The 13,636-nt window shown below is 40.4% G+C and overlaps 1 protein-coding gene and 1 long non-coding RNA gene across 6 annotated transcripts in view; both read left to right on the forward strand.

The window, feature by feature from the left end:
• PDE8A (phosphodiesterase 8A) overlaps positions 1-13,636 on the forward strand; it is a 153,732-nt gene that overhangs the window by 25,864 nt on the left and 114,232 nt on the right. The gene's annotated exons all lie outside the window — the stretch shown is intronic.
• LOC116450424 lies at positions 218-8,524 on the forward strand. Its single transcript, XR_004242789.1, has 2 exons — positions 218-8,149; positions 8,225-8,524. It is a non-coding gene; the product is annotated as an uncharacterized LOC116450424 (long non-coding RNA).

The following is a 13,636-nucleotide window of genomic DNA, read 5'->3' on the forward strand; positions in this document are numbered from 1 at the left end:
CGCCCGCGGTGGAGCTGCGCCGAGCAGGGGGGGATGCTCTGAGCCCCGTGTTGGTGCTGGGTCGTCCCGCCTGGCTGTTCGTGCTTGTCCCCCTTGGAAGCAGGGGCAGGCAGATCGCGGTCTGAAAGCGATCCGCGAGCTGGGCTGATCACTTTGCATACCTCTTCCTTTCGGAAAGTTGAAGGGAGAGCGGCAGCGTGTTTTGCCCTGGGTACTGATTTACATTAACAACTTGTTGACCTTGTCTGTTGCTGCAAATAGGGTATTTTTTTGCGGTTTTTTTCCATGTGTTTGCGCCCATACTTTTGAATAGAGGTACGACACAGGACTATATGAAGTTGGCAGACACATACTGAAAAAACCCTGTGATTCGTGATTATTTTCTTGGAAGCGAGACAGTGTGTGGAGTGCTTGCTTGTCTGTTTGCTTTTTATCGATGGACTGTTTGTTTATGGGTTGTACTTTAGCTCCTAATGTTACAGGTTTGGATTATGTCTTTGCTTTTTTTGGGGAAACTATTTTTATTTTGTAAAGAAGAGTAGTTGCAAATGTAAGAAAAATCACATTGTAGCAGCCCTGGGGGTATTATATAACATGGCTGATCTGTTCTGGTTGCTGTGATAAGAACTGAGATACACATGCTGTAAATATAAGATACAGGCTTGAGATGCAAGTGAGATCTAGCTGAATATCAAGTGTTTTGCAGACTAACAGAAACTCTAATGATTTGTTTTCTTAGGGTTTTTACTTGCTTAGTAAGACAACTTCTAGAGTATTGACCTGGAATAATTTACTTCAGTTACGTGGGTGATTTTCTTCGATTGTTTTCCTTCAGATTTAGTAATCTTTGTTCGCAGTTTAAAAAGTTTCATAGTTTAAACAGCATCTAGAAAACTAGCAGGCACTTTGCGAGTAGTGAGCTGGGGGAGGAATTAATACTTAACACAGAACGTGAAGCTGAATCGTGGTGTACTAAACTAAATTTTTGTGTTAACAACACTGCACAGGAAATGAACTTTACGGCCCTGTTCACACGCGATAGACGTGCTCACGGCATGTGTAACACAGCAACCACACTAAGGAAGCTTGAGTTGTCATCAGAGTCCTGACAGTTGTTTTGCTAGATGAATTTTTAATAGTGAGGATAGTTGCATGTTACAATACCTAAATCAAAAATAGTCTTTTAAAATTTTTGTCCGGTGAATTTTGTTTTCCGTGTGATTGTTTAAGGGGAAAAATCCCTCCAAACCTGTTTCCAGAAGCATGTGTGGGAAGCAATCTTAATTTTGTTAAATTTTGTTGTTCACCTTCAAGAACTTTGGACAAATTCTTGTTACTAGGTTTGGATAATTCAGCCTGACACTACAGGTTGCTATTGGTTCGTGTGCATGCTGTCATCGCATTGACAGTCACTCAGATTTTTATCACTCAGTCACACTTTCTGCCCCTGTCATCACTCTTCAGCACAGTTCTGTGAAAGATGGGTTTTGAGAAATGAAAATGGAGTTCTGTTTGTGATCAGTTGAATACAAAATCTGTTGGACACAGCACATTACATTATTTTCATGTGCAAAATCCTGTAATAGTCTTTAGAGCTGTCAGGCAGCGCACGGTATTTCATTCTCTGCTTTTATCATTAGTGTGTGTTGTACGATCAGATTTGCAGTTCTTAGAGTGCTAGATAACTGTGCTGCCTCAGAGATTGTGCCGGAGTGAGGGATCACTGGAGAGCAGCTCTCACAGCGCAGTGAAGTTGTTTGGAAAGAAAGAAGGTGTGAGACAACTGAAAACAACGTGCAGGAGCCTGAAATTCCTGAAGACAAAAGGAGCATTGGGCAGGACGTTGTGCTGTTCTGTAATTAAAAGGATTTTTGATTTGAGGAAGAACTGTAAGAGTTAGGGTGCTACTAAGAACCACTGCTGTTTCTCAGAGTGTGTAGCACAACCTTTATGGCCCCAGGGATTCCTTCACACAAACACAAAATGCTACAAACCTGGTGTGCTTTGGGTGCTGGTGGTGTCTCCCAGAATTTGTGTGAATCACCAGTAACCTGCCTGAATGACATTTTCACTTTGTTTCAGGGTGCTGTAAATTGTTGTATGCTCTCAGATTAAAGCCAATGCTGTGTTAGAGCTAAGAACAAAACTTGGCCTGTGTGTAAATTTCATGTTTTCACTTTGGCTGGCATTAGCATTAAGTTTATTAAAACATGTATAATACATAATGCAATAATATTTATTGAATCATTTTGCTAGCTATAGTGCACATTTTTCAAGTCAGAAAATGTAATAAAAACAAAAAAAAGCCCCATGTTGATTGTAAAATGGCATTGTATCTATTGCTAATTGGCCCCTGACTTACTCTGGATTTGTGTTCATGTCTTGTTATATCTTTTTCCTGGTCAAATAGTAGAGGATCATTTTCTGGATGTGTGGTGTGAGCATACCATGTTTTGTGATTTGCATCAATTTATGAGCTGTAGCTAAAAAGTTACCTGTTCTTTCCTAGTATGGGAAACCCTAAATTAATCCACCCAAATTTTCAGAATAATCCTGAAAGTGTGTGTGTGCAGAGGTAAATGCCGTAATACCTATTTCTGTTGTATGTGAATATGCTGACAGTCCATGAGAAATGGAAGACCTGGTTTAGGTCATGGCACCTGTATCTCCCTCCTTAATTGGTATTTTCATATGTGGTTTTTATTTGAAAATTATGAGCATCTCAGAATAAGTGCCACATTTAAACAGTGAACCAGCCACGAAAGCTCTTCCCTTAATTTTCAGTGTATTGACTCCACAGATTAAACCATTTATTAGTGAAAGATAAGCAGTACTTGGATGCCGGGACTGGGGTTTGATTATCCAGTGCTATATAAAGAATATCAAATTACACTTACCCAGCACTGTTGCAAGGAAGAGTTGCCCTGATTTTTTGTATTAACTCTAAAAATCTCAAGAAAGTGGACTCAAAATTGTGTCAGTCTGTCTTTTTCATATATATTAGTTATGATCTTCAGATATCTTTGTAATTGAACTTGTGGTAAAGGTACTTGGATTTGTAGAAACCTGCTTAAACACCTTTAGAATAATAGCTGTTAAATCTATAACGTAAGTGGAGTAAATGCTGAAAGCCTTAAGGACTTCACGGGCATTTATTTAAAATTGGCTTGGATATTCATAATCATATGCTATCCCAACATCCTGTGTGTGTGTGGCTCTTCTCCAGTGCATTAATATACACTGTAGCACCTTGATTTTGCTCTGTCATTCTTTTACGTATGTAAGATTTCCTTCCTCTTTCCTTGTGTAACTCTCCCTGTCGGGTACATTTAATAGAGAAATATGTGCATTTGCGTGCAAGGGGATCAGGGAGTAAATCCAAACTTCCTTTGTTTTAAATTAAAATTACTCCTAAGACAGAAGGACCAAATGTGAAATAGTCTTTCATTTTATCACCTGATGTGGGCCGCCAGATTAAATCCTCGCCCCTATTGCCAGTTAATTTTCTGCATTCAAACCCTGAAATTGCCTGTGAATTTTGCAGTCACTGCAAACCAGTGTTGCATAATTCTGCATAGGCTGTATGCTATATGGCACCTGCAGTGCTGAAGTGGATCTCATTTCAGCAGTTAACAGCACGTTATTTAGTCCATTAAGCTGTCTGTTCTTTTCCTCCCTGTCTGGTAATTCCTTTCCCTTGGAACACACGAGCACTCCCTCCCTTTGATACTCCCACACTTTCTGTCCATGCTTCCACTGAGGCCGTCCACCCTTGCTTGAATCCTCCCTGTTCCCACTGAAACTGTCCTCAATCATTTCCCCGACAAACCTCCCATCACCATTTCCCTCCCACTTCCACGGACTGACGTCAGCTCTCCTGTGCAGAGATCCTTGCTTCCACCGAGAGGATCCTTCCCACGCTGATACATGAACTTTTCTCAGTCTTCAGGGCTCCAGACTTTCAGACTGATACTTTTTATGCTGTTGTTGTAAGGCATGAACACTTTCTCCAGGGAGTCTAATTTTTAAATTGTACAGAATGAAGTAGTGTAGTAATATGTGAACTGGGCTCATATTTAAGCCTAATTTTTATCTATTTAAATTTCCTGTTGTTTGTTATGTAAATTGGAAAAAACCCAAACTGTAAATCACTCACAGTGTATAGATGGCTACACTACTAAGCATAAGCTGCACTTTCAATTTTTAAAGCATTATTATTGGTATCTCTTCTTGTCATGCAAACCAGCTCATGCAAAATGTGTCACTGCATCTGAGGGCAATTCCTTGTGTGACTGAGATGAGCAAGGTTAGACGCTGAATTTTTGGACTATTTACTGTTGTTACAAACTTCACTGAATCTCTTTTCAGCTGAAAATTCTTCTGCCCTTTCCATTGTTCTTCACTGTTGCTGTCTGAGCTTGCTTTGTGTCTCTTTCTTGGCCATTTTATGTAGTTTAGTACTAAGCTTTTCCTTTTCTGCCACCTGAATCTGTCGATAGAGGAAGTATTAAAACCAAGCCTTCATTTCTGCAGTTCTAGATGTTTTTCTTACTGTGTTGTACCTTTTGTATTCCTAATTATATGGCTCAGATTGAAGTGTAAGTACATGCATAGTGAGAAATTTTCTAGTTATAATCCAGGCAGAATAACGGGAGGTGATGTACTAATGAGTTTCTACCATTCCCAATATTACATGTGGTGTGAAATGCCAATGAAAGTTACCAGCTTTGCCTTGCTGTTTAAGGTGCCAGCACTTCAGATTTTACATCCAAAATGCTAAGTTTATATATAAATGAAAGATATGGAATGGTTACACCCGCTTGCAAATACTTCTCACTCAATCAACTGTTGATTAGAGGATGCTTACAATCTGTGACAATGAAGAATGTCTTACTAAGAAAGTTGTTCATGGTTCATTTGAAACTAAGAAAAAATACTGTTTGGAAACTGTTTTGCTTTCCATTTTGCATGCTTTAATATTTGTTCCTCATGTTCAAGTAAATGTCCATGTCAAGAAAGGGAGAGGTATTTGAATGAGAATTATTTTTAACATCCATTGAAATTGTTATATCCAGCAGTCGCCACTACCAACAGTGATAAATTGCTGTTTTGTTTTAGTTATGATATGAATGTTTGTTCACCTCTCCTGGCTGTCACATTGAGAAAGGACTCCAGAATTGGGTTGCTTAAGCAGTAGTAACCATACACTGAAAATATTCCACTTTTTGAGCAGTTGGCATGTCAACTGACTTTCAAATGACTTCTCAAAGAAGAAACAAGTGTTTCGAGATATGGACAGCTAAAGCTTCTATTGGCTCTCAGCAAAAAGTGAAAGAAACTTAAAGCAAATATGATAATGAGCAGACTGGCCTTAAGGTGAAATAATTTCAGTGCAAGATTTACGTAAGTTATCATTTTACTAGGGGGCCACAGAAGCACCTGCACACGTAGGAGAACATTTAGCATTGTGTTCTGTTTTGGTGGTGGATATGGATGTAATATGCCCACACCGTAAACTGCCTTACCAGCCATGGATGGAATTAAAACATTGTTAGCAATGTTTCCAAGGTTGCACACAGAGTGTGATTTTATGTCCCAAGTTCAGTTTTCCATGTGAATTTCAGTGTTTTTATATATCAGATCCATTCATCCAGTAGAGGTTCAGTTGGAAATTGCTTAATCCTGTGACATTCTACACATTGCTATCCATTCATTGGGTAAATAATTAGGTATCATCATTTAGCTATGATTTAAATTGGCACAGGATGACAAGATACAAATGGAATAGCTTTAATGTGCATGACATACTAAATAGTTTTATTGCCTAGAGTCAGATTTTTAAGGTTTCAAAGGCATGAAGGAGTGATGTTAAAGTCTTCTGCTTTGCAAAAAGATTCCAGCATTCAGCCCCTTTGAGGTTCTTTCTTGACACCCTTTCTAGGGCCAAAATGTAATAAATGATGTTGTTGCACACGCTGTGAAATTAAGTTGCAGAGTCTCTAATTTGTGCAGTCTTCCAGACCCTTCTCTTTTGCTATGGGTTGTACTGTTGGCCTCAAATCAAACTCCCAGGCCCTTTTCTTCTCTTTCTTGTAAAATCTGTAACTCTGTCACTTTACATAAAGTAAAAGGCTTAGCATTCTGCAAGCCAGCTCCCACATGTATGGCTTTGTTGCAGGAGAAAGGAAGAGAGCTAGAACCTGCTTTTTGACATGGAAATGTGTTGTCATAAAGTAGGTTATATCTGTTTTGAAAGTGTTAGACAAGGTAATTTGAGATGGGTTTTGATAGTGTTTTAAATGTTCAAAGGTAGTCTGCAGATCCATGTAGAAGTGTTAAATGTCCTTGCATAGCAGAAGAACTTGGAATGAAAAAGGAATATTCAAGATTTAAAAGCAGTTTTGGGAATAAAATGTTGCTCATGAAGAAGACTGATTCCAGCATGAGGGACTCAAATTGGTATTCCCATCCTTGCTTGGAGTGGGAGGAAATGTGGCTTTTGGTCCTGCCACTTTGTTACATGATAGACAATTTTTGAGCACTAGATCCCAAGAAACTGGGATAACATATTTTTGTTGGTGTGAAGAAAATCACTTCGTTGGCCAGATGGGTCTTTCATTTCTGAGCAAACTAAATTGATACTAAATCAAGGATTTTTTAAAATCAGGACATATATCAATCTGTTTGTTAAATAATATTTTAACAGATTTAAGATGTGTCTGTTTCTTTGTTGGAAATGAGACCTCACCTTTTTTTTGGCAAGAGCAGAATTATTTTGCATGTTAATTTTAAAGTTGCATAGGAAACCAAACATTTTGTATGTCTTTTTCAAGGAAGATGTATTTTGCTTTGTAAATCAAACATTTTATATAGTGACATGAACAGATTACTGGTCTTGTTACAGGGAAAATGGTGACATTGAAATCTTTTCATTGTGTTTTAGATTTCCCAGTTTCCTAAGTAAATCCATACTAAGAAAACACAGAATCACTGGACAAATATGAAAGAATGGCATCCTCTACTTCCCATTGTTTTCATTTTGAGTTAGCAGTGACCTTTAGCTCCCCGCTGGGATGCAGTGGAAACTTTACAAGGCCCCATCTTACTTGCCACTAAAAGACAACTTATTTTTAAAGTTACACATTTACTATCCTGTTCTGTCTTGGAGTCTGAGGTTCTGTTATCTCTGATAAAATTTAATCAGAAAAACAACCTCAGTAAGTGATCAGCAAAGTAGAATCTTGTTTGAAAAAACCTACGCTAATTTGTTAATTAAAGCACAATGAAAGAAACCTTGATCCTCATTGAATGCAGTCTTCTGTATTCAGGAGTAGCTGCACTTCTGCATCATCAGAAAGATGTTCCTCGTTCACACTGAGTTATCAGGGTTGCTTCTCTTCTGACTCTGAGGTGTAGAACTCTGTTTTACAGCAGAGGTTTTAATTCCAGGTTTAAATGCACAGACATATCTGTGTGATATGGAGGTAGGTCAAGATCAGCGTTGAGCTGAGATGATTAGTTTGTAGATGTGTATTCTTTTGGAAAACTGTCTGCTCTTCCTTCCAATTTTTAATTTTTTTTTTTTCCTTCCTTCATAACTTTCCATAAGTTTGGTGAGAAATTCCACAAATGGTTGAGGACAGCCACAGCTATTACTCTGGTAACTTGAAGCAGAAGTGATGTGTCCTGTATGCTGTTTAACTGCCTGGTAAAAATTGCACTTTTCCATGAGATGTAACTCAAAGATAAGTATTTCAGCATAGGATGAGTATCAGAATGTACATCTGTAAATGCTGGAATCCAGAGCTTGTACTGAAGTGTGGATGGCACTGGGATTTCTGGCAAGATATTTGCTTTTTATTTTTCAAACCAAGGCAAAGTGTTATTTTCAAATGCCAAAGAGATTTATCAGTGTGCCAAATTCTTACTAAAATGACACTCTTTCAACCCTGTTATGATCTGTGGGCTCAAGGGTTGTTGCTGTGGCTTTAGGTAACTTTGGGAGCGGTGACTCAAAGTTAAAACTTTGAAATTCTAAGCACTCAAAAGGATTTTTTCCCTCCCACATTTTTGTACCTGTGTAGTTCTTTTCCTGCGTCTGAGGATCGTTCTGTAAGCAGTGATGCAGCGGTGACCCAGACTTCCCCTGGTTAGTGTGTGGCTCCCTGGGCAGCTTGCTGTCTGTTTCCACTCGAATGCCTGATGTTCATTCTGTGTCATGCAGGACCGGGGCCACCGTGTACCCAGGAACACAAGAGCTGCACTCAGACCAGGCTGTGTCCATGTGTGCAGTGCTCTGTCTCCAGCAGCGTCAGCAGAGTGTGCTTTGGAGAAAGATGCAAGGGATCTATTTAAAGGTTCAAAACTGAGAAGAGTTCTTCATGTTCCTCTTCTGGCTCTAGTCTGAGCATACTGATTTACTTTTCATTTTTCACCGTTTTGGCATGTAATATGATACCGATATTTGAGTTTTATGTCCTTAAAACTTGGGTGACGAGTGCAATAAAAAAACCTGTACTCTTGAGTGGAATTTGTGAATGGAGAGTTAATGTCCAAACCAGCGTTAGCACATACTTACCGCTGCAACAGCACCAGTGTGAGTGGTTGATGTCTTTGTTTCTGCAGATACTGTTGCAGAGACCAAGAACAACCGATGAAAGTGTTTAAAAGAAAGCAAGGGACAGGAATTGTAAGTAAATACGGGTTTGCATTCTGAAGAAGACTTCATGACCAGGATAGCTAGTTTTTTTTCATACATAGGTCACAGTGTCCTGCAGATGAAAAAACCTGAGGGTAAAACTGATATTTTAGAGGAATGAAACATTTCAAAGCCAGGCAAAGGGAGTTCTGCAAAACCAAACAGCTTTTGTTTTGTTAACAAAAGGAAGAGTAAGTCCTGTGAACTCAGACACTGCTTCATGCTCCCATTGATGCTGCTGGAACTTTTCACTTAGTATTTGGTTTTTTTGTTGTTGGGGTTTTTTTGTCTTTGGCAGGAATGGATCTGCTTTCTGCAGAATTTCAGACGAAAGAGCTGTTCTGCTTGTGCTGTCAACTAGTGACGTTATTGCATGTCCTCACTTCTGGAGGTGGTGTTCTTGTTCCTTTCTGTGTGATGCCATGGAGCTGAGATCTGTCAGGAGAAGAGTCAGCTCAAATTCTGTGGCAGTGCTGTCACTCACAGCCCCTAAGCCTACCAATGACACTTCTTCCCTCAGCAAATAATCTCACATTGTACCTTTTCCAGAGTATGGAAAGTTTTGCTTTAGGGCAGCTGCTTACTTTTTAGGAGAGTTTTATATTTTCTGAAATACTATTGCAAGTTACAGCTCTTTAAAATTAATGTATTAGATCAGTAGCTTGTTGGGAACCAAGTTTTATCCAAAAAGCACTTGTCTCTGGCAGTGGTACCTCATAGGAAAAACCAGATTCTTGGAGATGAGAGAGACTTAGCTTTTGTGATCCTTGTTCATTCTACTAAAAACTCATTGAACTAATGAAGCTGCTCAGTGAGGAAGCTGACCCATCCTTCTCCCCACTGGCTTTGGTGAGAAGTGCAGAGGCAGTGTCTGTCTGTCTGTCTGTCCCTGAAGGACAGGCAGGAGTGGCAGCCTGCCTGTTTGGTAGCAAATAATAAACCAAGAAATTTTGTTGGGCATTCTGTACTGTTGGTTCCAAGAGTTAAATATTGATGTGTCAGCTTATGATAGTTTTCTGAGAAACCTAATTCTGCTGTCACCGTTTGGAAGCTGGAAGGGGTTTTTTTCTTGTTTGTTTGTATCAGTGCAGAGCCTCAGAGTTAGAGGGGGAGTGGGGTAGAGGGAAAAGCCCTGCCAGTGGCTGGTGGGAGGTGTGGGAAGTCCAGAGGTTTGTCACATCCTCAGACTTAGCCTCTGGTCACAGTGTGACCATGGGAACGTTGCCAAGCACCAAATTTTCAGAGAAGCGTGACTGAAGTTCACATTTTCTAAAAAGCTAAGCTCTCTTATGAATTACCTACAGTGAGATTCATAGCTGGACTGTCAAAAAAAGTGAGCTGAAATTGCCATCTTTTTTGCCCATTAAACTAAAAGCAGCTTCTTTTTGGAGGTTACATAGCTCTGACGTTTTCTCTTAACTTTATCTTGGCTGTTCTGATTGCTAAGAGCTTTTACAAGGTTCTCTTGTGCTCCTTGGGCAATATAAACTCTCTCCTGCTGTGCTCTGCTGAGTTTGTGGGACACTGTTCATGGGGCAGTTTTTGCTTTGTGGCGTAACCTTGTTTGGTTGTTGTACAAAGTCTAAGCAAACCAGAGAATTTTAAGGACTGTGGAAATGAATTGGACCTGGTGCAGGATCAGGGAATGGCAATCTTTTCCTCCATTTCTTCTGAGAGCCTTTGAGCTCTGCTAGGAAGTGCAGGCTGTGGGAATTAAGAGGTAGCTGTGATTTTCACCCTTGTATTGGGTGCACAGGATTTATGTGTGGGTTAGGAGGTGCCTCCCTGATACGATGCACTGCTCTGTCAGTCCCTCCGAAGTTAAACCAAGACCAGAGGCCAGTGGAGAGTGTAAGTGGTCCAGCACCTGCAAGGCTCAGAGGTCTCTATGAGGTATGGTTTAGTTGCAGAAGTCACAGTTACCTCCACAGGGATATTTCTCTAGTTATGGAAAAGTGATTTGTTCTAAAATGTTGAGAAACCTCATAAATTCTCCCATCATCAGTTGGAACAAGGACACAGTCTTCCTCAGTCTGCTCTGTTTTCTCAAGTGTGTGTTTAGCAGTCAGGCCATGTAGTCTCTTGCCCTTTCTCCACGGATGACCTGCAAGGAAGAACCATCAACCCCCTTCAGGAAACCTGATACTTTTGGTCAATGGTCCCTTACATTTTTTCCCCAGCTGACTGGCATTCCAGCTGACTGATCAGAGAAGTACCCGGCTGCATCCACTTGTTAGGATTTGCTGTGCCAGGGCTGTTGCATTCCAGGACAAAGGTACCACGGAAGTGAGTTGTGTTGAGCTCACTTGAAAGCAGAGGTGCTTGCCTGGCTGCGGCCAATCCCTTTGACCACTTTGGGATCTGGTTTCCACTTACCCCTGTAACAGTACACTCAGTAAACACTCATGTGAAATAGTGAAATATTACCTGGGAATCTTTAAATGCTCCACTGCTATTGCTTCCTGCCTTTGTAAGAGGTACAAGGATTTGTATAGTACCTACTTTATTTTTTTTCTTTTTTCCCCTCCATTTTGCAGTGAGAGGGATGTGGGTGAAGGGCTTGGCATTGTTTTTTGTCATCTTTCCCAACATCAGAGGGTCCCAAGACAGCAGGCAGAATTTCTAAGAGATTCTTCTAAAGGAGGGTCCTTTAGCCCATCCTAAAATAATTTAATGATTTTTTTAAGGCAAACCAATAAAACAATCATGTAGAGAAAAAAGCATGACGGAGGATTGCCAGGATAAAAGGATTATGGTTTACAGCACTGCCCTTGTGCTTTTGTTGGGTGCTGCAAGAGGTCTTCATATCCTTTAGAGTCTGAGTTAGGTTGGGGAAACCTTGACCCCTGTACTCAGGAATGGTCTGGGGCCAGCAGCAGTAATTTGTTTAAACACAATTTCTTAAATGCAGGTTAATTGATTGCTGTAGCTACAGATACTTTTGTCCTAGAACAGACATGAGCAGACTGTCCAAGGGCTATATACATATGCACAGGATGTTTGCCAATTAGCTTGTGGCTAATTTAAGTAGAATACAACCCCCTGACTTAGTAAACTCTCAACAGTGGCAGCTCAGCCACAGCCACTTGTCCTCACCCCAGCACCATTCTCAGCCTGGCAGCCCATGTAAAACAGCATTGCCTTTGACATGCAGACTTTGTCTGCAGTGATGTGCAGCACTGTACTGCAGAGCAAAGTATTTCCAGTGTCTCTTACAGGAGGCCTGAACTGGTTCTAGGAGAAGCAGGACTTCAGTAATAAATCTAATCTCTTGAAACATGAGTTGGAAGTCGTAGCTCCTGTCAGCAGGTTCACTGTATGATGTATTGTGGAGCCTTGGCTGCAAAGCAGCTGTAGCCTGCAGTTAATGAGCTGTTCAAAGTAGCTGTGAAATTGTCAACTTAATTAAGCCAAGTTTAGTTAACAGTCATCTTTCAAAGATTTTGTGTGAAGAAGCAGGCTCTGGAACTGCCCAGATATGCACTGTAGGAAAGTGCTGTGTGCTTTTCTGAACTGAGAAACGAAGAGCTCATGTGGTAAGAGAGAGTGCTATTTTGCAAAGTGTTTAAAGAAAGCCCCTGGCTGTCCCAGCATTCATAGTTATTTCCCATTCGTAGTTATTTCCATTTTTAGATAGTTAAAAAGCATAAGCACTCTAAAACAGTCAGTGGATTGCAGCTCCTGTGTGATACTGATTGAAGATCGACCTTATTTTTTTTCCCACTTCTAAAAAAAATTATCATACACATGCAACTCCTTTAATTGTTATCTATTTCTTTATAAAATAGTGAGTATTTATTTTTGTGCTTTGTCCCAGGTCCCTTTCTCTCCTGATAGTATAGAAAATTTAGTCTGAGCACTACTAAAACACCTGCTGAAGGCAGCGGAGACTGCAGTTCAGTTAGCTGGGTTCCTTCAGTTTGTCCTTGGAGAAGGAGTAAATACTCTTTCAGACATTTGCAAACTTCTTCTGCCCATGACCTTGAAAGGACCCATCAGATGTTACACAAACAAGTGTTTAGGGACTTCGGTGCTGAGGCATCACCCCTTGCCTCAAATGTCAGTGTTGCAATGGTCCGTTCTTCATGTTGGTGATTTCTTACTGGCTTAAGTAGGGTAAAGTCCTCTTCTAATTACAGCAATGCTGATACTATTGTGCTTGTTGCAGCGTAGTTTATGCCATTTGAGAGTACAAATACAGTGGTATGGCTTTTTCCACAATAGAAAGCTTTCCTGTATTTCTTGACTGGTGGACCTATACTTAGGACACATTTAGGTGAAGTCTTAATGCAGTCAAGGCCAGGACTGTATGAGGAATGTTACCTAGATTAGAAATATCAGTGAGGGATTTGGGGTTTTAGTTATATTTTATATTGGAAAAAGATCTCTGTTATGGATACAGTGACAGTGGATGGGGGAAGCATGCTTTTGTTAGAATAGCTTGTTTCAGCTGAGGAGCTCATATAAAAGTGCACCAGCAAAACCAGTTTTGCTAATGTTAGCTCCATTTGCAATGAGAAAGTTTCCCAGGACATTTGTGTTATACCCATGCCAGGAATTTAGGACTATGCAAGTGAAATGGAAGTGAAGTGAGAGCACAGGGAGCCTTTTGCTCCTTGTTGAGCCTTTGGACTGTAATAGGTTCTGGCAGCTGATGCCTATGAGCCACTTGCCTGCTTTTATGATGCCTTTACAGCCAGAATTGGTAGCAGTGAAAGCTCCAAGGAACTCTGCAAGCACTCTGAGTGCTGCCACCACACTGGCCCTTTTTTGGAATTTTTCCTCATTTGGACAGACAGATTTAACAGGAAATAGTTTGGCCGAGGTGTGAAATCATAATGTGAATATTTGCAAACCTTTGGGAAGAGATGGTATTTTTTTGTCAGCAAGACTTTGTAGACCAGCAGTAGAACAAACAGAGGGGGGAACAGTCCTTGA

Source organism: Corvus moneduloides, chromosome 13 (assembly GCF_009650955.1).
Source record: "Corvus moneduloides isolate bCorMon1 chromosome 13, bCorMon1.pri, whole genome shotgun sequence".
NCBI classification, from domain to species: domain Eukaryota; kingdom Metazoa; phylum Chordata; class Aves; order Passeriformes; family Corvidae; genus Corvus; species Corvus moneduloides.